At 38.6% G+C, this 24,194-nt stretch overlaps 1 long non-coding RNA gene across 1 annotated transcript; it reads right to left on the reverse strand.

Annotated features, from left to right (window-relative positions):
- Positions 1 to 407: 407 nt before the first annotated feature.
- On the reverse strand, positions 408 to 22,339 carry LOC309385502. Its single transcript, XR_014174237.1, has 3 exons — positions 22,259 to 22,339; positions 5,138 to 5,229; positions 408 to 1,074 (listed from the first exon to the last, which is right to left on the reverse strand). It is a non-coding gene; the product is annotated as an uncharacterized lncRNA (long non-coding RNA).
- Between the last annotated feature and the right edge of the window lie 1,855 nt (positions 22,340 to 24,194).

Genomic DNA, 24,194 nt, shown 5'->3' on the forward strand with positions numbered 1-24,194 from the left:
AGCAAATGCTACTTTGCTTTCATATTTGCTTCCCAATAAAATAATGCATATAACAGCTCATTCTCTTTTAACTGACAGCACCATGGCAAGTAAGATTGCTGTGTAACTCCATCTGGAATCAATGATATATCCAGATACATGACAATACAAAATCCATTGACACTTTGAATAGAAATGTATCATACGAGACTGCTAAAAAAGGCAGCCAAAATACGTATTGATTTTTGTCCTTCTAAGTCATCTATTCACAGTGGTCTCCAGCAGAAGTGTTGAAATCCAAACCATACATGGACACACACTTAAAAAAAAGCAAAATAGCGTTGTTCTGCTAAAGAAATAATATGCGCTTCCATATTACCATCGTTCTGAAGTTATATAATCAAGCATATACATTTTTACAATCAGGCAGTACTGATATGATCTGACATTTGCATAGCCACGTGAAAGTTTACTTAACAAAGAAAATTTCAACACAGCTTCCTCCAACTTCTTGCTAACCTTTGACATTAAAACTGCATTGATAGCTTTGATCAAAACACAATAGTGCAGAAGAGATCCAGACGGGAAGGTGAAGTGAAGGGAATACAGAGATAATTGCTGCAACAGACCGTTATACTTTGAGCTTTACATTTTCCAATAATTTAAAGTTTAAAAAGTGACCATGCAGACAGTTAAAATGTCTGGGTAGGTCATGGACAATATGGCAGGCCATAGGGAGCATGAGTAGCTTCTTCCAAATATATGATATAATCCAAATTGTCATTTATTTACATGTTTAACTTTAACTATGAGAGTATAGCAGAAAGGGCTTAATTCTTTTTATCAAGAGTACCAGAAACAGGCTCTTACTGTCATCTTGGCTGTTGTAATAAAAGCCTTGTTATACTAGTGTTCTATTGATTTATCCTAATTAGGAACAGAGTTGCCTTAATTAATAATTTATTTGAAGAGTACAGTTAGAAAAAAAAAGCTATACTACAGAACAGAGCATTTAAAAACTTGACAAAATGCTGATTGGAGCACATTCGCACCCTCTTCCTTTCTTCTCATCAGTGTAATTTTTCTTCTTTCATGCTGAAAAAAAACCCCAGTCTAGTTATCAAGCATGTGTAAGGAAATCTGAAATAACTCTTAGCATTCAAGTATTGGGCCAAAACTACAGATGTGAGATCCCATGTGGGATGCCAGGAAGAATTGCCTTCTTGTACTCCATATAAAGACTCTGCTTTGAAATGAACTCAAATGAAATCACAATTATTATTTAGTCATTTGTAATGATTTGGAAAATGCAGATTCAAATCTTTGGGGGATAAACAGAAGTTAGCAAGGTAATACAGTAATGATACATTTCCTTTGTAATATGTAAGCAAATTCAGTAATAAGTAAATCTTAAGATGAGAATTAGCTACTGCACATTGGCTCCAACTTCATAAGGTTGAGTAACTAGAAGCTTGGGGCAATGTAGGCTAAACAGTTATGTCTTGTGATCAAAAGATTGCTCATTTTCAGCACGGTCTCCTTCCCTCTACTCTTTTCCTTGGCTAAACCCAAATGGGAAGAATGGAACGAACAGAAAGAGCAGGGCCTCCCACATTATCTGACCCTTTTCTGTGGCATTACACCACACGGTGTGACTTTGGACAAGTGATGGCTGGTAAGATGTATCTTTTTGAGTTTCATGGTTTGTGGTATTTGAGCCCACATGAGGCAGTTTTAATTCTTGACTCAACTGAGTCACTTTTCAATTGCTTTTATGAAAATCCATCAGGTCACTAAAAATATAAAAAAAATTGGTAGATGAATTAACATTGTGTTCTTATAAGGAAACTACCATATGGGCTTCATTAAATGGAAGGGAAACCTCACCTCTCCTTTCAATAGTCTCACATATTTAGTATTCAAATTATTAAAATAAAACTTGTCTGGTGTAAAGAACACCAGACAAGTTTTATTTTAATAATTTGAATACTAAGTTGATTAAATGAAACATCTTTTGTCATGCATATTGGACTTTCCAACAGTTGGTTATCATCCTGCCTGCATTCAGTTTGACTACATTGGTATATCTATTGGTTAATTGCTTTCTGGATTATGGGGAACCACATTCTTGGGAGGAAGTTAAAATGTAATCGGGGTGGGTTCCTGCTGGCATTACTACAGGTTCAGTGCCCGAAAAATTTTGGTCCGCGTGCCTGCACATTTCCACTTAAAAAGGCCTGAGCATGCGCGCACCATTAAAAAAAGGAAAAAATACATTTTTTTCAATGAAGATAGTTCTGCGCATGTGCAGAACAGAAAATAAAGATGGCGGTGCCTTGGTACGGTCACGTGTTCGGTTGAGTTACTACCTATTCGGCCCAACTGGCCCGAACCGATAGGAACCCCCTCTGAGTGCAATGACATTAATATATTACCAATGATAGCTACATAATTGGAACACCACATGACTATTTATAAGGAGTTTAAAACTTAAGTGCCTGATTGCCAAAAAGGGAATGATGCACACTCTGATAATTGACAGAATGATATTTGCCAACTCAGCTATCAATGGGCTCTTTATGAATGGAAAGTAAATGGCCAGATTCCATGTGGTCTGGGATCATTTCGTTGTTTATCATCTTTTCTGTGATGTTCTGAAAATGTGGTAATTTCAGAAAAAGCTGCTATTTTTCAGTAATGGTAAATCAGAATAATTCTATTTTAATTTAATTCCCCCCTTTTTCTTTTCCCCCCTTTTCTAACATGCTTTATCACTTTATATTATTTCAGCCATATTTGTGTGCATGTGTGCATGTTTGAATTGTTTAAATTGCATTGACATGTTTATTTTATTTTATTTTTATCTGTCCATTATAAGCCAAGGTTAGAGTGGTTGCAATGGTTAGAGTGTAGTGCTGCAGGCTACTTCAGCTGACTGCTAGCTGCAGTTCAGCAGTTCAAATCTCACTAGCTCAAGGTTGACTCAGACTTCCATCCTTCCGAGGTGGGTAAAATGAGTATCCAGATTGTTGGGGGCAATATGCTGACTATGTAAACCGCTTAGAGAGGGCTGTAAAAGCATTATGAAGTGGTATATCAGTCTAAGTGCTATTGCTATAAGAGAATGAATATTAAATTTTAAAAAAGGAGTATGTATGTATGTAGATACGTAGGGAAATATGTATGTGTGTATTTATTTATTTATTTACTTATTTATCACAATTCTTAACCACCCATCTCCCTCAGAAGGGGAGGGGCTCTGGCTCCTTATTTTGAGGATTTATGTTTTATGATCTATTTTTCCTAATTTCTGATGTCAACTAGAATTATGTAATAAAGGTTAGTGGAACAAGAAGGAGCAAGCAAAGAACTCACTGGCTTGATACCATCAAAGCTGATACCATCAAAACTGATACGAAGATGAACATCCAACTAAAGAAACTGTCCTTGACAGGGTATCATAGAGAGCACTTGCCTATTAAGTTGTCAAGAGTTGGGCACAACTAAATGGTTAAATACATATAGATATACAGTACACACACACACACACACACGAACATATTCTTAAACATATGCATTTGAATCCATATGTTATTAAAATATTGCCCATTATATGCCAGACTTATTCCTGAAATATTTGTAATATGTGTGTGGTGGGTGTATGCATGTCTCCAGAAAATCATAATAAATAGACCCTTGTTTTAAATAAAAATATGCAATTACTGATCACTTCTACTGAAGATAATCCAGCAGAGAATTTGTCATGTCTGTTTAGCTTGACCAAAGTTGGTGCGGGTGTGAGGGTGTGTATGTGTGCGAGACTGTTTCTGCTCTGTCTGAAATCTGCATTCTGATCCAGTGTTTTTTGGCATCCACTTTGAATTCACTTTGTACATAATTGACTCCAATTCCTGCTGTCAAATCACAGCAAATATGAGAGGAAGAAAGACATTTGACTTCATAGAATCAAGCTTCTAAGTCATAAGAGAAAGCAGAAAAAGAAACAAAGAGAGGTAGCTGTCAAAAGAGAAGCCAAATATAAGCGCCCAAGATAATGTTGTGGTAGAAGACAGACATGTACTCTGGAATCCCTAAGACGAGGAGCTTTTTCCTGCAAAGTTTTTAGTCCAAATACAATGTTTACTTTTGCAAAAAAAAAAAAAAAGCAAAAGAAGCATAGAATGTATTAACTGTGTTTGGAATTTAAGTTTCAGCAGCCGAGATGCAGATGCATCCAACAGGACCAAAAATATATATTTCATGACATCAGTGTTTACAAACAGCACAAGACGTGTAGTCTGATTCCATCTGGACTTTGAAGGAAAACAATTTGCAGCTTAATATATACCTAAATAGAAATGGGAAGCGTGTCCTCTATTTCTCTGCTTTGAAAATCTGTCATTTGCAGTTCTCTCAATATTTCCCTTTTCTCTTTATAGTATCAATTCATTTTATTTTCACAATCTTTTAAGAATTTCGCTATTAATTGGGTTATCAGATTTGGGCTGCTAAAAAGGAGGGATGATCAAATAGCTGCAACGAGACACCAAAAATGCCGACCATTGATTTTTTCCATTAGCCTAGCAGGAAATTTTTCAACCTCGACGCAGAAATCATATTTTAAAAAGAAAAAGAAATTGTTTACATTAAAATTGTTGTGAATATGTTGCTATTCTGTTTATTCAGACAGTTTTGGCAATATATTAATTTCCCCGATATAATGCTGCTTGTCTGTTACATTTATGAATGCAGTACATGAATTTTTGCTTGGATGTTTCTTGTATGCACCCGTGAAACTTTGTGTGGGAACTATATTGCAAAATTTTCAGAGCTGCATGTTTCAAATAATAACTTATTTTTTGCTCATGTATTTGAGAAAATGTGAAATTAGATAGGTAAAGGAATTAAATATTTAGATGCATTGCAAACAAATAACTTGCTAGCTTCTAACTGAATGTCATTAGAGATCTGAATTTCCCCCCTAGAAAAGTTGAAAAGAAATTCATGTAAAATGCACAAGAAATTTCACTTATTTTATAAGCACATTTATATTGCCACCCAACCAGTGGTGGGTTCCGGACCCCGTTGCAACCAGTACGGTTGCAACGGGGCCCGGCATCCTCCACATGAATGCGTGCAGCGCACACATGCATCTTACCTTCCAGCGATGCCTCCACGATGCTCCAGCTGCTCGGAGGAACGTCACACAGGTGCTATCTGCGCTATGCACGTGCGAGGAAGCGCCGAAGGCTGTAAAGTACAGGTAAGAAGTGCCGGGATGTACCACCTGCAACCCATCACTGCACCCAACCCACACTCAGTTGCCACTGGGTAGCTTACAACATTAAAAACCCAAAATCTACTTGAACTTAGAGTTGCTTCAAAATACCATCACACGTTTCTTACCAAAACCTTTTCACAGGGGAAAAAATAATAATAATACCCTAAGAACAAAATATTCTGGGTGGTGCTTGAGATAAAAATGCTGGTCTTTGGAGATTAGTTTTCAGATAGCCACTGTGTCCTGGTATTGATGATAGAAGCCTAAATCCATCTAGTGGTTCTACCTTTATTGCTTTGGCTTGTGTTAACATTCCTGATGTATGATGCTTTATTGCTGTCATTCTCACTATTCTTTTGTATCTAAAAATTGCAGTTGTTTTATAAGTGCCTTTGCCCTGGGCTGGGCTGATTGTCTTTGACAATCCAAGCGCCAAGTCTTCCAGTTAATACATTCAACAATAACACCATAGGCTGAAATCAAACAGGCCAGAAATAATTTATATGTTTTAGCTCTTTCTGTCCCACCTGATTTAACAGGGCATCTATGCATTGTTAAATACCAAGAGGCCTTCTGACCAAGGCCATTCTTACTTGGTCTCCAATGTTTGTCTGAAGAAAGGAGATACAATTGTTCTGTATTCAATCAATTGAATCAATGATGCCAAGTGCATGAGTTATCAGCAGCTGGCACACAATTTTGCAAGCATACATATTTACTAAGATTCAAGCGATCAAAACGATACCATTTATTTCTTGTTTCAAACATAACAGGGAGCAAATCTGGAGGAATGAACTTCACAGGCAGGATCTGTCAGGAAGGAAACCCAGCAAAAACAAATGAAACAGTTACAGTTCATTTAGGCTAAGCACGCCAGAGAGAAGGTCATAACAGACCATGCCTGGGGCCTGTGTTGTGCTGAATTCTCCTTCTCACAGGAATATTTCAGGCACATCTTCTATTAAGACCTGATTGGGCAACTTTCTTTACAGCAAGGGCCACATTAATTTTCCTGGCTCGAGAGAGTAGTTGGATCACAAATGAACGAAGCCAAACTTTTTACAATCTGTTTAGTGGAGAAGCACAAGAGTTAAGATGCTTTGAGCCTTAAAACCTTTCAAATGGGAAAAACCAGTCCACTCTGGGAGCCGATTTTTTTAAAAGTGTGATTTGATGCCTCTGCAAGGCTTAGCAATGGGGGAGGGGGTACTTTCAGGGATGGGCTGCTATGGGTTCAACCAGGTTCAGGAGAACCTGTAGCTAACATTATGATTGGTTGGGAGAACTTCCAAATTCCACCCCTGGCTGGCCCCACCCACCCTGCCTCTCCCACCCCTCCTCTGCCAGGAGTCTCCACGCGGCCCATTTTGGATGCGAAGTAACTGCAGGGCCCCTGCAGAGGCCCAGGGAGGGGAAAAAACAGGCCTCCCAGAAGTTCCAGAAGGCCAGAAACGGGACAGTTTCCAGCCTCCGGATGACCTCTGGAGTCTGGAGGAACAGTTTTCGCCCTCCCAGAGACTCGGGGAAAGACTCTGGAGCCTGGGGAAAGCAAAAATGCCTCCCTCCCTGCTATGGTGCAGGAGGCTGACTAGGCCATGCCTATCAGGGCCATGCCCACCCAGCAACTGGGCAAAGAACCCATTGCTGAAATTTTTGAAGCCCAACACAATTCCCTCTTGTTTCTCCATGGCAGTCTGTTTCTAGCCTGCTTGGCCTCATCATATGAGTTTGGAATTACAAGGAATCAACATTTCATTTCTCCACACATAAATAAAAATTGCTCAGTGCTTTAAAAATGGGAGAACTAAAGTTACGAAACAGGTAGTAATAGGGTAGCCTAAATGAATTTACTAGCCACTAAGGCTGTGATGACTAAGAGGCTTCTTGTTTTCTTTTCCCCCCACAGTGGTTTGCACTTTGAAAGAGATAACAAGGCTTAGGGCATCTGTGATTACTCCATCTTTGGCTGGGATAAACAGGTTCTGTAGCTTTTCAGTACTACAAACATACTGAAAATTTGTTTGGCCACCGGCAATCTAAACATTCGTACATAGGAGGTAGCTAGGCCTCCCCACTACACTTACTTCCCCTTATGTAAGAAGGAGCTCAACACAATTCTTATTTTTCAGTCCCTCTGCCAATTCCCCAGTGTTAAGTTTTCAAGTACCTTCCCCAGAGAATGGCTGAGCACTCAACATTAAGGAAGAATTAAGGAAAAAAGAAGAATGTAATGTGGAAAGAAGAGAAAAGAATTAAGAAGGCAGCAAATGATGTTTCAGCCACAGAAGTAACCATAAACCGTCCATCACTTTAAAACCAGGTTTTCCTTAGCTATTATGCAACTTTGCCCCTCTGCTCACAAATCAAGCCATTATGTGTCTGTTTAGTTCAGTGTTTTCCAACTTGGCAATTTTAAGATGTATGGACTTCAACAGCCAGAATTTCCCAGCCAGCCTGATTGTGAGGAATTCTGGGAATTGAAATCAACACATCTTAAAGTTGCCAAACAAGTCTCTTAGACTTTTGGTATTCAACTATTCATTTTATATGTAAAGTCAAAATATTTTTATTATTTTGAATTATTTCAATATTTCCAATGAAGGTTTAAGTTGCACCCCTGGGGGCGGGGGGGAGGAAATGAGGAACTTTATTAAACAAACTATTTAGAAAGGGATCTAAAAATACAGCAAGGAGAAAAACAGCAAAATATTTTGGATTAGTAACATTATAATTCATGCATCTGGAATCATCCCCATTCTCTGCTTCAATCTAAATTGCAATTTAAATGCTAGTTGTCAAAGAGATTAAAAAGATTGGGCAGGTAGGGAGGTTGAAAACACTGATTTTATGTCTCCATAGAAAACACTCCCTCCAGGCAGAAAACTAACATGTTTAAGCATTCAGCTTAAATTACTATTTATTGTTATTGTTTACAGATTGTTTAGTTACGGTTATACATTACATTTCCCATGTGGCTGAAAATCTCTTGTACAAAATGAGTCACTCCATAATGGCATGCTATAGGCCAAATTCAGGCTCATCACTTCAATGAGAGCCAATTAGTTCTTTCTTGCAAATACATAACTCAGGATTTGAGCTCCTCCCAGTAGCAAGTAAAGCATCTTGTAGGTGAGGAATTTCTTACCATCGAACATTCATTATCATTAGCCATATCACTTTCTTGGCTGTTTATTGAGTGATTTTTCAATCACTCCAATTATGAGTTTACTGGAGGATTGTATCTTACGTGTGTGTGTGTGTGTGTGTGTGTGTGTGTATCCGGGTTTGCTGTCATAAGCAATTGTGGAGGAAGAATAGTTCTTCCTTGGTGGAGGTTTGTCTACACCAAAATTTCTTCTATTTGCATGCTTTCTGAAACATTTGATGCCCATATAGGGTTAAAATAGAAGAGAAAATTTCTATTGTTCTGCTTCCTAACAAATAAAGTGGATTAGAATACCATCACTATCTTCATCAGTTCACTATTTATGATCCAGGATGAATCTAAGCTGGATACAACTACCCATATTTTACCAAAAATAGGACAGGGTCTTATTTTGTTTTGGGCTCCAAAATAAGCACTAGGACTTATTTTCGGAGGTATCTTATTTCCATGTATGGGAGGCCCATTTCTTCTGCTTGCTTGCGGCCACAATGGAGCAGAAGGAGGAACGACATGCTGGTGCCCTTGGCTACAAGGTGGAGGTGGAACTGCCCCATGTGCCCCACACCGGCTTACCTTGGGGCCCTCCTCCTCCATGCCCTGACACCTGCCTCACCTTGCAGCAACAGCATACCACTGAGGTTCCTGCTCAGTTGCAGCCATGAGCAAGCAGAAATGGGGTGGCGGCCACATGGGCTCCTGCTGCACATGGCTGCTGATGCTGCCTCCATGAGGCAGGTGTTGGGGCATGGATGACCTTGTTGCAGGGGCCCTGATGTAAGCTGATGTGGGGTGTGTGGGGCAGCTCCACCCCCTGCCTCGCCTTGTGGCAGTGGCAACACGAGCAACCAGACAGAATGGGTGGGCAATCAGCTGTGTAGGCTCTTAAGTGGGACTTATTTTGGGTGTAGGGCTTATATTAGGTGCACACGGAAAACATGCTACATCTTATTTTTGGGATAGGTCTTATTTTGGGGAAAACAGGGTAATATAAAGCATGGCATCTAATACAAAACATTACCTTTTTATCAGTGCCGTTAGCTGTAGAAGTCTATTTTTCTAGGATTCAAAATAATATTTTCTCCTGGATTCCAGTGTTATGGTTAAGGAATGCAAATGGTGAGGCATTTTTTAATAGACTAGTATGTCCCACTAAACAAATTGCATTGTGCATTGTCCATCAGAAATAAGCATTTAGGATTTCTACTTTGTTTTCCCCAAAATATGACATGTCTTGAAAATAAGGCCATGCAAGATTTTTGGGGTGGGCAAAAATATATGCCCTCCCCTGAAAGTAAGCCCTTTGGACAACACCCCACCCCTTCATCCAGGCAGAGTGCCTCTCACTGACCTAGCAGTATCCCGAAGGTGCCAAGCCATAGGAGCTGGGGGGGGGGGGGAACAGCTTGGCACCTTTGGGATACTGCTGGGTCAGTGAGTGGTGCTCTTCCAGATGGAGAGGGGTGTGTGCACCTGTTCCACCCCCTGCTTGCATGCCTCCCAGCCTCACCATGACCTGGACCTGCTCTCCCTGCAGGGTCAGAACACTGGTGCCACCACCATCATCCCAGCACTGGGGATGGCTTCTTCTCTGGCTTCCAAACCTCGGAAGCCTACTGCCAAATCTTCCAGGAGCTGGGACAGAGAGTCTTCTGGCAGCTGGGGCAGAGAGTCTTCCAGCAGCCGGCCTACAATCACAGAGCAGGAAGCACACTCCCAGAGCGGCTACTGCCGGAAGACTCTTTGCCCTGGCTCCCGGAAGACTTGGCAGCAGACTTCCAGGTTTTGGAAGCCACAGAAAAAGCCATCCTCAGTGTTGGGATGGCAGTGGCACCAGCACCCTAGCCGTTCGGGGAGAACTGGCCCAGGTCATAGTGAGGCTGGGAAGCACATTAGCAGGGGGCAGAACAGACGCTTATGCAACCTCCCCTCTCCAGCTGGGCAGAGCACCACTCACTGACCCAGCAGTATCCTGAAGGTGCCAAGCTGCATGTTCTCCCTGGCTCCCATGGCTTGGTACCTTTGGGATACCGCTAGGTTGGTGAGTGGTGCTCTCCCTGGCTGGAGAGGGGGTTGCCGGGCGGCTGCTCCTTTGCGAGTAGGCTCCCGAAGAGCCTGGCACAGGGACGGGAGGACGTGGGCACAGCCTCAGGGGCAAATGGCTGTGTTGCATTGTCACAGCAGTGCAACACAGCAGACATGAGGTGACCATACTCGCTGCCTCCTGCACTCCCAAAACAATAAGCCTCCCCTCTCACAATAAGGCCAAGGCCATATTTTGGGTGGTCAAAAGAAAATAAGACCTTGTCTTATTTTTGGGGAAACACAGTAATTTTAAAGGTGGAACCTGTAGATTTCTAAGCGCTACTCTCTAACCTCAATACTACTGTTTAATTGATAATATAGAAGAATATCTGATTGAATAGATTACCGTGATCTTTTTGAGTTGTCATATTATTAAATGTCCCCATGATCTTTTCTTTCTCCCTTATCTCCTTAACTTTCTATTTCTTCCTAAATATTTGCTCACCAAATAAATAAACTCAGAATTTACTACAGCCCTGGTATTCAACCGTATGATAAAGGATTATATTGTTTTAATGCCCTTCTCCACAACTCTTGAATTAATTCGTTTCATCCTGTGAGGTCACATACCACAACTAAAGAAAAAATACTGCAGAAAAACTTCAGAGTCTCTCTGCAAACATTGGAGTATTGGCATCAGAACTGTTCTAACTTCAGAATGAAAGCCTGCCTGCATTGCATAGATTTTAATAAGCAGAAACCCCTTATTGGCTTTTGAGCTACTGCATAGACTTTGACTATATCAATGACTGATACAATTTCCTGGGAACACTGAATAACGTATATCAGTTATTTGAATCAGCTTTTGACAGTTTTGGAGTAAATATCAACTGACTGATAATTTTATTTGATCAGTTTGTTATAAAAGTAAATATTATCAGAAATATCATAGATATTTCACCCCCCCACCTCCCAACAACAGAGCATAAAATCCTGCCTACTTCATTCCCTTAAGCAAAGGTGACTAAACTGAAATACTAAATTGTTATTTTGGTTGTGTGGGTAATGTAAGTATGCTTATGTATGTTCATGTGCCTACACATATGCATGCATGCATAAACATACAGTATGTTAGAACACACAAGTTAATACAAAATAACAGATCATTTAATGAGATATGTAGTATTCTGTATATGAGAAGCTTCCTGCAAACATACATACAAGCACATATATCCTTCCTAACAGGAACTGCAATAGAGAAAGCGATAGTAAGAACTGAATACTATTGTAATCCATAGTAATCAAGGCTCCCACCCCATGTGAACAATTTAAAAAAAATTGGACTATTGAATTTCCTTTAACTCACTTCAATATATCAGGGATAAATACTCAAATTATCAGAGGAAAACCTGTGTTTTTGGGAAAGTGTGTGAGAATTTAGTCATCCACCTGTATTAAAATCTTCAATTCTTGTTTGAGAACACTTCTGCAGAGTGAAACTTTATTTTGGACCTTAATTCCTATAGAAGATGCAAATCAGTGAACAAAAGCTTCTAGAGAACAACTAAAACTAGAAGAATACTGACATTCTTCAAAAGAAGGATTAGATTTTTCCCTTGGAGGTTATAGGGACAGTTAGTTTTTGTTTTGTTTTTTCATTTTGTACTGAAGGGATATCTGGCGGCTTAATGTTGTTATGCTTGAAACTAAAATATAGTTTGTTCCAGTAATTGCTTTGCAAATTCTCTTGTGGCTTGATGGGTTATACTTAGAAATGGCTTTCTTCTTGTCAGTCTATCCTGACAAGAATGATCCTGCTTTTATTTTCAGGTGACCACATCATTAGAATCTATATGTCAACTTAAATTATATCATGCGGACAATGGTCTTACCTATTCTCAAGGGAATGGGTTACATTGTAGGAAATGTCACCATGAACAACTCCGATAATAACTGAAGCATCACACACTGACACCAGGACTGGGTGTGCTTCCTTTTGAAAAAAAATATATCTCAGGCAATCTAGTTTTTTTATAGTAAGAAAAGCTTTGACCCACATGAATAATGCACTTTGAGTGTACTTTCTCTGATTTAGCATTAATTTTGTTTTCTGCATTTCTCATTTAACTTGCTGCAACCAAGGGCCGTGGATGGGTTAAAGATAAACACAGTTCTCAAAACTTTTCTACATCATAAATTATACAGTATTAAGCTTCTCAATAATTTGGGGAGGAATAAACGACCTCTGTTAATTTATTATTTAACCATTATCTGCATGGTTATACAAAAATCTTGCTTTCATGAAAACTGTACTATAATTGTAGGTTTGCTGAATTCAGTATTCTCATTCTTCATAGTCAAGGGGACTGTTTGCATATTTTAATAGTCTTTGATTTCCTGATATTACATAAACTGATGGAGGATTTCTTTCTACTTCCGATTGAATGTGTGAGTAGAGTATACGTTGAAAAGGGATGGGTTGACTTTGTTAAAAAGTTAAAGTTTGTTTCACTTTACTCTGTTTTTAGGGCTCATGGTAATAATGACATAGGTGGAAAAGTTCATCTGTGTTCCAAGGGAGGGATCATTGCCAAGAGCATATCTATCTTATCTTATCTTATCTTATCTTATCTTATCTTATCTTATCTTATCTTATCTTATCTTATCTTATCTTATCTTATCTATCCATCCATCCATCCCCCATCTATATCATCTATCTATTCATTTTACTTACCTACTTATTTACCCATCTACCTACTTATTGACTTATTTTTGCATGTAATAACTTTCTCACCTTCCTTAAAGACCTTATTGCAGTCAGTCAAAACTGCCTCTTCCTTTACAACATCACCCATTAGAACAGGAAACTAATGCTTTTATCTACATACCCCTTTCTTATGAAATAGGTTCAAATCTGTAAATGAGAATTGCATTCAAATGTTGCCTATACTTTTCTTTCTTCCATTTCTCTTCTTTTTTTCTTAGAATGAGGTCTCATTAATGGTCTTTCTGTTAATTCATCAAATCTGATTTGTGGTTAGAGTTAGCCCTGCCAAGCTGATACTCTTTGGCTTAACGTAGCTAATATAGACGTAATTTTTCCAAGTGTTTTATTCTAACAAACTTCACAGAGCTGCCCCTTCCTGATGACATCATTCAACTGTACAAAAGGTCAGCTTTTTTTATTACAGACCAACTGCTTACAATGCAGGAGGTTCGTACTCTTGAGAACAACTAATGAGCTTTCTAAAATAAGCAGCCCAATTCAGCATGAAAAAATGTTCATTGGTAAATTGCAAGGAGTATTATTTACATCCTTGCCTAACTTGAAGGCTTCAACAACTGTTCAAAATATACTCAACAAATAGTGATCAAAAATACTTATCACCAGCCTACAAATAGATGTAGAGACTTTCTTCACTGCTTTAATTCATCCCGGCGTTCTTGTACAATCATTTGATATTTACCTCTTCATAATTTAGTCATATAATTATGCATTTTCTAGTATATTCATTATTTTATCTTCTGGGTTTACTGCATTTCGATCTATAGCTTTTCAAGGGTATTCAGTCAATGGCATGGATAACAAGACTTTAAACTAAAGTAAACCTTGCAAATTTATTTTTGAAAAAAGACACTGGATTATAAAAAGCAATGTAGTAACAGTTGTTTTTCCTGTTTATGGTAGATTGCCTTTAAACTAGTCTAGATTTCATGATTTAACACCCAGACTTTCATCACTGGCAAAGAGTTTGGGGTGCTGAAATCTGGACTCATCACTGGAGCATCTGGGCAATGAGACCTTGATATGGGAATATATCCCATCAAGAAAAATTGCTTATGAATGTCATTTGAGATATGTTTTGATCTTTCTCACTCTGAGTAAAACAAAGTCTGACAAAATATCAGTTGCTCCATAGTTATACGAGTGACCCTTGAACAGTAGTTGCATAGATTAATCTATTCGAAGTATGCATTGCTACAATTGACATCCTGAGGTCATATGCTACATACCCACTGCAATGCATGTGGATCCTGGTTGCAAAAGAACAACAGCACTGTCAAGCTGCAAGCCCTGCTATAACATGCTTCCTCTTATTTGAGGTGTACGCAGCTACGCTCCCAAGTTCTTCCTTCCTTCCCTCTCAGCTCAGGTGCCAATAAACGAAATAAGTGGCAGGACACAAAAGGACAGAGATCTCAGCAAAGGCCAACTTTTATACTTATTTTCACTCACTGTTTATTGCATAACCTGGCTGATTCATATATCCTGTGCTGCTTGTTAAAGAGAAAGACACACCTGAGGACTATTTTAAGAGAGAAAATGATGTAAGATACGCATTGTTCTAGGGAAGGGCATTAAGTTATTGTATTCTATTTAAAGAAAAGAAAATTGGAAATCCCCACTGCTTAAGGGCACAGGCCTGTATGCCTTGCAGTGTAGGGTATTCCTCCCAAATAGCTATAGACAAATGACGCTGAGTTATCCTCAGGATAGACATGTAGGTTATATTAGGTTAAATAAGAATGATTACAGACAGCTCTACCAGTATTTGAATAGATAGTTGGTCTTTGAACCAGATCTCTATGTAACCTCTCTATCTGATGTGACAGAAATGCCTCCATTTTATCCTGGCTCATCTCCAAACTCAGACTATGCATGCGATATGAACATATGCTATTTTAGGTAGGCGTGGTTTATCTTCCTTTTTACTTTCTCCTATTATTAGTAATGAAAATCATGAAAGCACAGCACAATGGCTGTGAAAGTATACTGAAGGAGATTGAATGGGTGGCCTCAGGGGTGAAATGCTACCGGTTTGGACTGGTTCGCCTAAATCAATAGTAAAAATAGCTACTGGTTCACCCAAACTGGTAGTAAAAAAAATGCTACCAGTTCGGGGGAACCGGTATCTCTGACAGTCAGCTGTGATGCGTGATTTATGTTAACTAGAAAGATCTAAATTGCACGGCACAGCGGATTCCTCCACTTGCTGTTCTACTTACCTTTTCAGGCGCACTTGGTAGCAGGCTCCGCCACCTGCCCCGACATTATCATGTCCATTTTTGATGCTCTGTGCATGCACGGAAGGTCCTCTGCATGCACGGAAGCGGCATGTGCTCACATTTGCGAACCGGTAGTGAAGGTAAGTAGATTTCACCCCTGGGTGGCCTGCTACAATTTCAAGGAATATATGCTGATTTAATGAAAAATTATATTTCATTAAAATGATTGTTACTTTTAAAAACATGAGTCTGAATTCCCATTTTGAAAATTAAGTACAGGAAGTCCTTGAGTTATGACTACAATTGAGCCTAAAATTTCTGTTGCTAAGTGAGAAATGTGTTAAGTGAGTTTTGCCCCATTTTACAATCTTTCTTGTCACACTTGTTAAGTGACTCACCACAGTGTTAAGTTAGTAACATGATTGTTAAGTGAATCTGTCTTCCCCGTGGATGTTACTTGTCGGAAGGTTACAAAGGGCGATCACATGATCCTGGAACAAAGCAACTGTCATAAATATGAACCAGTTGCCAAGCATCTGAATTTTGATCATGTGACCAAGGGGATGCTGCAATGCTCGTAAATGTGAAAAATGGTTATAAGTAACTTTTTTTCGGGGACATTGTAACTTTGGTCGCTAAATGAGCTGTTGTAAGTTGAGGACTAACTGTATTTCTATTGTCAGCAGTGAACCTTTGTCTTTACAAAGATTACTGAACTATAAATCCCAGCATACCACACAATTGGATGATACTGCTGTTTTATGTTTCTTTACTGACATGCAATATGTGGTTAATATGGAAAAAATTACTCCTTTTCCATGAAATTAACTCCAGTGCATTCAAACTGTTAGAAGTCCAGTTCCTCTTTTGTATTGTTTCTTCAATATGTCTAAGCCACATGATTTGTGGCTTCATCACTTCAAATCAGTTATTTAAACAGGGAAGGAAGTTTGTTGCAACAGTTAAATGTGTTGAATCAGTACTGGGGAACACAGGTTCAGCCTGTGTTACTATTTTTTATCTCCTTGCAGAGTTCTGTTGGAAGAAATGGGAGGAGGAGTTCTATGTATGCCATACTGAGCCATGGCATGTTCAGTATGACATACATAGTATGTATAGTATATAGTATGCATTTAGTACATGTATGCCACAGATGAGCCGTGGTGGCGCAGTGGTTAGAGTGCAGTACTGCAGGCTACTTCTGCTGAATTCAGGCTGCCTGCAATTTGGCAGTTCGATTCTCACAAGGCTCAAGGTTGACTCAGCCTTCCATCCTTCCGAGGTGGGTAAAATGAGGACCCAGATTGTTGGGAGCAATATGCTGACTCTTTTAACCACTTAGAGAGGGCTCTAAAGCACTGTGAAGTGGTATATAAATCTAAGTGCTATTGCTGTACTGAGCTCTATGGAGAAACACATGGCATACATTTAACAGATAAAGAAAAAAGTAATATTGACCCCAAACCAGTTTCTTTTTTCCTACTGAAGTTGGAGAAGCAGCAGGAGACACAGTTTACCCTCAGTTTCCCACATGCTGATATGTTGTGGTTTTTCACATCATTCTTGTGGCTTTATGATCATTCAATTTCAATTCAATTTATTTGTGCTTCTAGACCGCCCCCTCTCCCAGAAGGGACTCGGGGCGGTGTACAGTCCATAGAGAATATCACAAAAATACAATAAAAAATTAAATATGTACAGTTTGGAGGAGGTTAAAATGCAATGGTGAATCATGAAATGGTGACTATGATTATAGTAAATGGGTTAAACCATTTTGTGGAATCTTACAATGCATGAAGAGTTTGGAGATACTCTGGGTGGCCTTGCATGGGACATTTTTGAGCCATTGTTTGTCTCTCTCAATGTACCATATCAAGCATTCCAGAAGACTTACAGATGCATGTTTGAAAAACATTAAATTCCATGTCCTCCAATACACACCTATTTCTGATGGCCCTTCAACTCAGAGACGTGAGCAATGATCTGAGGAATGGAAATTGAGAAACATTTCACCCACCAGGAGCAAGCTTCCAAAATTACAAAGATCAGGTCTCTTTAGGAATGCATGAATGTTCTTGGTTATTTTTCTTGAAAGACTCCCAAGCATAACAAGGTGGTAAGTTGTCACTTAGTAATGGGTGCTATGCAACATTTCCCCTAGTTTTGCAAATCTGACAAAGCTTTGTCCAAGGTCACATTTTTTCTTCCATAAAGTTTTGCGAAATAACCAGTTTTTCTAATAATAAACAATTCAGACTGGAAAAAAAATACATGACTGTGGTTTGGGTAAAAGTTCGTTTAACAATAAGCATAACAAATTAGACAATACTATGATATACATATCCTGAGCTATTGAAGAAAGTAAAAAAAAATGCATTGGCTTCTAAAACATGCCCATCATAAAGTCTCTTTGTTTTCATTTGGAAGATTCAAGCTAATCTGGCAAAACTGGAATCCACATTACCACTTCTTCATAATGTTTGTAATAATTATTCTGAGCAAGATTTGTTTTTATACATTGTGCTAAGCCATGGTTTGTTTAAGTTATTGTTTGCTGAATAAATAACAATGTGAAATAAACCACAATGTTTATACATCATGCTAAGTCATAAATCATGGTTAAAAAACCACTATGCCTAAGTTCACACTAAACGGTAAGACAAAAAATTAGCTTTACCACAATGTAAATTCAGTGACTAAGTATAGGTTGTCTCCAACAGAGAGGAACAGAAGATTGATACAATAGCAAAAAAGCCATTATTAAATAGCTGAAATTAAAGGCTGTGAAGAAAATACTGTATATATGCATAAAGCAAGCTAGGAGCACAATTTTGAAAATGAATTCCAATCTTTACTTCTTAATTTGAAGAATATAACTCGCCTTAAAATAAACTTAGCTGTTGGATCTTAAGGGTCTAACAAAAACTAAAATTCATCTATCTGTCTGAACTCTATTCTTGGTCTAAAGAGATGAAATGGAATGTTAACCTCTGTTGATATCCAGACAATCTTTTTTTTTTACTATATTACTTTTTATATACATACACCAGCAAATCATATTATTATTGGTTTTTGTGAACATTTGAGGCAGAAATCCATAGTAATATGAAACCCTACCTTACACACGCCCATAGAAGATACAATAATAGAAGGGAAAAAACAAGTGGCAGAATTAGACAGCATAATCAAGGCTGTCTAATCTTTTGATCAGGCTATCAACCACCTTTTTCACTTTCTTTCTTTTTTAATAGAGTGACTGAGACTGTCTGGACAATATATAATATTTATGATCTCAGTTGATCATGTATGCCCATGGGCATCAGCAGGGGAGGGCAAAAGTCTATTGAAATGTTACGTTGCAGACTTTGCTCCTTTTGAATCATACGGATTTCAGCAAGACATCTTTAATCCTAGTTAGAGTGAAAACACAATACAGTATTGTGAACTGTAAAAGTAAGCCCCCAAGCAAACGTATAACAAGCCAGTTAAGACAGGATCTCTTTGAAAAAGTTCTTTTCACAATCTGTACCTTGAGGACGTGCAGCATAATTGTTGTAGCCAGTGAACTGCTCTTCTACCTGGTTCCCACAAGGTCTTACACATCCCTACTACAGCAAGAAACTAGCTACTTCGCTGCTTCATTGCGCTTCATTTTTTGGACTCCTGGATTCTTGATTTCTGTCTGTCACCTGAAATTATCTAGCTAATATTTGGCTTCTCTCTTATCCCTTGGAGTGACAACCATTACTTATCTTTCTTCCAGTCCTGATTGCTTAGCTATTACTGTGACCCATCTTCTGTTTGCCATTTTGATTTCAACTTTCTGCCTGAATTAGGACAGTATTCTAGACCAATGGCTCTTCCTCTTTGGGTTAGGATTTTTCTGGAGCAGCAATCATCAAATTTGATATCTTTTTGATACCTTAAAAAGTTTCAAAAATATGAAAAGAGAAAAGGGATTTTCCTTTTAAAATGTGTTGATCAGTCTTTCTACCCAAATGTCCCGGATCCTCAACCATGAGGCTTCAGCTGTGGGGAACCCTTTCCAATGGACTATGTGCTGTGGGGTCCCCTTATGTACTAGAGAATCTAATACTTGCTGTATTTCGTAGTGGATGCAGGTTCCCTATACCTCTTTTCTGGTGCACGCAGGTGATCAGGCTGCATCCCCACTAATTGTTTCTGAATTTGAACTGGTATATGGCGATGCACAGTCCCAAACTGGAGGAGTAAATAGGCCTCTCATTTATGAATTTATCTAAACTTTTAAAAAGGCAGTCTAAGTTAGTGGCTTTCTGGTTATGAATTGTACAGGTTAATTATGTGCTTTGTGAAGAAGTACTTTCTTTTGCAAACTCTAAATCTCCTTGGTGAACTGCTTCTCCTCATTCTGAAGTATGCTCCTGCTGGGTGTTTCAGCTTAAGGGGAAAACAAAACTCTTAGCTGCTCAATTTAGCATGAGCAGTAATGAAGGAGGCTGGAAGTTATAATCCAGCCACATCTAAAAGGTCACTGTCAATTATTTCTCCTTTTCCTTTAGATGTACTGGACTACAAATCCCATCAAGTTTAGCAAGCTGGGGAAGAATGCTTGAGAGTTCCCATGAATTAGATGACCCTGGTAAAGATTAAGCACTATTTGATACTGCTTTCTTCCCCTGGAAAGAAGATTATTCCTGTAATTTCTCTTAGTTGCCAGCCAGTCACAAAGATGAAGGAGTTGAAAAATTAGCATGCCAATACCTGATATTGTCACCAATTAGTCTAAGCTTCTCAGCATGAAACAATAACTGGAACTGGGACTGAGATTGGGACTGAAGTAGTATTTAAGTAGTTCATTGGAACTATTGGCAGGACTTTCAAACAAGTATTTCATTGAAGGTGGAGGGTGGAGCTGAAGCTTTGCCTTTCCAACAGCAATTATTTAATTGGAAAGAATTTGTTTGCCCAAACAATGTACATAATATAGAGGTGACTTTGATAAGCATTTGGAAATATATCGTAAAGTAGCAATAGGTTTTCAAGAAATACTATATATAAGCAACCATGAACATACATTGTGTGTGTGTGTGTGTGTATGTGTGTGTCTGTGTGTCTGTGTGTGTGTTGTATTTGTGCTGATAAATAAATAAAGGGAGACTAGTATAGATCTATTTCAAGCTATTTAGCTCTCATCAGCTAGCCATACCCTTACTGGGATTCGAACCTGGGCTGTATTACATATTAGGCAGATATCTTAGCCACTAAGCCACAGACTCTCCTCCTTATCAGCTGAGCCAGGGAAATAGGTATGCATTTGTGTTACAACCCCTATATATATCTTAAATACAAACAATTTTGGGACCAGGACATGATCATCAAAGAAGATGAATCTTCAAATATTCTATGTTAATCTTTATATCTATATTATGGCAAAAATGATGGACAATATGCACATGTCCAGATTTCAACATTTGTCATTCTAAAATATACAAAGTAGATAATTTTGTTCAGTTGAATATTTTATACACTGACATGCATAAATATCCAATTATAAATGAAGAAATAAAATTGGACTTTTTTTTGGAGTAAGCATAAATGTGTTTGTTATGAGACTCCAAAGTCATTGTCAATCACTTGATCATTTTGTATAATGTATGATGACAAGGATCCAGAAAACCTGTTGTGAGTCCAGGTCCACAATTTGACATTTACCTTTCTGGGATCTATTTGTGACAGGATCTTTTCCCCCCAAACAAAAGAGAACATAGTTGTATTTGCTTTTCCTCACCTGCTTTGGTAAAAGCAGCTGTCTACACAAGCTTCATCACCGTAACAGCACTGAACAATCTGAAGGTGATTTATGTCTCTAGCACCCTCGCCTCCCTCCATCAAAGGAGAGGCCAGGAAGGAAGCAAGAAATGAAGGTGAGAGAGGGAAAGATGAGATGGTGTCCTTTCGTTCTCTGCATCAGAACAAGACTAAGCATGATTTAAACGTGCAATTTCACCATCTTTTCAAGAACAGTGGCCAAAAGGGAATAACATATGTGAAATAAATATATGAAAGAAAATTGGCTGCATCTCAAAATCCCACTAATATCAACTCAGCAATAGTTGACAAAGGAACTAATACTTCAGAACATGAAAATTGCTTGATAACTAGATTCTAAAAATAATGTCTATTTTCAACTTGAGCAAATTTTCATGAGGTAGCAAACAGAGATTTAGAAAAAACTGATGATTATGAAGCTTTAGGCGTCATTAAGAAAAAATGTGAAATATTCTTACAAAAAAGGCTTGAAAAGCTTATGTTAGTTACATATTCAAATATTATTGTCATTGAGCAACAAAGCAAAACAAAACATGGAGAATATCTTTATCATTTATCAAATGTTTCCACCCATAATATTTGATATGTTTTCCACCAACAATGGAGCAAGGAAGCAATAAATCATTATTTGCATGCTGGAGTACAAAGCAAGATATTGTGTTTCTATGGAGTGTGGAGCAAGATTAGCATGGAGGAAGGAGGTCAGAAGAAAAGGAAGAAAGATCATGACAATTAAACCTATTGAAGGGAGGAACTCACAATCATAGTGAACCTCATTTCAAATTCTCAGTAATGGTTGGCATGGAATTGTAGCATGGCAGCCAATTGAGGGTGTTAACTTGTTATCTGTAGCAGCCTATTTCCATTTATAATTTTATGGATCAAATTGGTGACAGTAACTGAGAAATTGGGGAGTCAGGTTGGGGTAGGAGTTAATGCACCAAACTGGAATGTTCCCAGTGACATCCCAGTACAAATCTGCCCTTACTTACTTATCTATGGATATTCTCAGTAATCCAGATCATGGTTGTCCCAAAGGTACTTTTTCAAAAGGCAACTGGACTTTGTTTTCCCTTGAAGATGTTTCCCTTCTTATCCAACACATTTCTTCAGAAGAAGCTTCTGTATAATATAATACAAACTGTTAGGATTAATTATTGCAAGACAAAATGGGATATGAAATTATTTGAATCAATTATAACATCTTTAGTGCAACCCTTTACAGTATTTCCAGCTCAAATTAAAATTCTTCTCATTATAGTAGCTGGTATAAAGTCCCCAATATTTCCAGCCTATGTAGAGCAGGGCTAGATTAAGTACAGAGGGATACATTTACCTTTACCAACATTTTGAGGCACTGAGGAGGTAGACCTTGGGGAAGGAAGATGCCCCAGAGCTTGAGGGACAGATGAAAAATTCATGCATTTCATGATATAACGCAGGATGACGCAGGCCATGTTTGCCATGGTTTAGCTTCTTTCTTTCTGTCATCCTCATGACCAGAGAAGCAAAAGGGATGGGAAGTTGTCAAAGACATGACTAGCATGGAAGATGCCCCTGGTTCTTTACAAATCTGAATAGAGATTGATTTCGCTGAAGCCTGTGCGGAATGGAACATACAGTATTTGTCAGTTTGGCTTTTCTTTTCTTTTCTTTCAGTTTTGCAGTGCGGTTCTCAGCAACAAATAATGGGAACTCTGATAGGTTTCATAGAAAATGGTATTTAAAATGAATACTTTAGTACGGGTAAATTTTCATATGATTTATTTTTTTTAAAGTGGAGAGGAATATCACAAATTAACGAAAGCTTACACAGGTCCCTTAGTAGCTGTTCCTCTCTGGCTCACACGACAAGAAAGGAGGAGGAGCTTAGGTAGAGCTATTGGCAGAAATCAAAGTCATGGCTGAAAGGCATTTTCCTTTGGGATAGGAATGTATTAGTATTTACTGGTATTTATTTTTGCTAGGGTCACTGGTCAGATCCAGTTAATTTTAAACTTGATCTTTCCCTTTCCAGCTTCTCTATCTACTCTAAATTTGATCACTTCTGGAGCGTTATTGTACCTATGGAGTAACAGGGAAAAACCCCTATCCTGTTCACAAATTTATTTCACACCATTCTGTTGGATTGGAAACAATGACATGGTAAGGAAAGCACAGAGAGGAAGAACATTCAAGCCCTTTATCAACAGTGGCCCAAGAAGAAATCTATGAAGTGGTGTGCCTTTGTATATGTGTGCACACTTACTTCATGGGGATTAATCTGAGGGAATATTGCTCTTGGGGGACCTTCCCTTTTTGACTCCAAAGACATAGATGGTCCCAACCCTGTTAAGAGTTTCAAGAGAGCTGTGAAGATCTGGCTCTTCCAGATGGCCCCAGATGGGATGGAATGTAGCATGAATTCAGCTTCAGTTCATTTGCTGTGCCAGGGGTATCTGGTGGTCAGGAGGGATATTTCTGCTGTTGGCTTCTTACGATGACTTTATATTGCTTGTTCTTACCTGAATTACAGGATATATGAATTGAATACTACTCAAAGCCTGTTTTGACTGGGGTGGCATAGAAGCTACAGTTAATAAACAACAACAACATCAACAACAAACATAATGGTGTTCTATTATGTGTTGCTTTGGCATTTGGGCGAGTGGGTGAGTGCAAATGCTCCATAGAGGTGCAATGCAAATGCTCCATAGAGGTGCAATGCAAATGCTCCATAGAGGTGCAATGCAAATGCTCCATAGAGGTGCAATGGTGATGGTGGTGAATGGGATCCCTCTACTGGGAAATATTTTCTCCTCAACCCTTGGATAGATCTAGCCCATTTCAAGCATTTGGAACTTTTCAAACATTTTCAAACTGTTGCTGCATTTGCCTGCCATACCAAATTGGATACTGCTTATTCAGTTTCCAGAGACTTATCTTGCT

This window comes from Natrix helvetica, assembly GCF_964273705.1.
Source record: "Natrix helvetica genome assembly, chromosome: 2".
NCBI lineage: Eukaryota > Metazoa > Chordata > Lepidosauria > Squamata > Natricidae > Natrix > Natrix helvetica.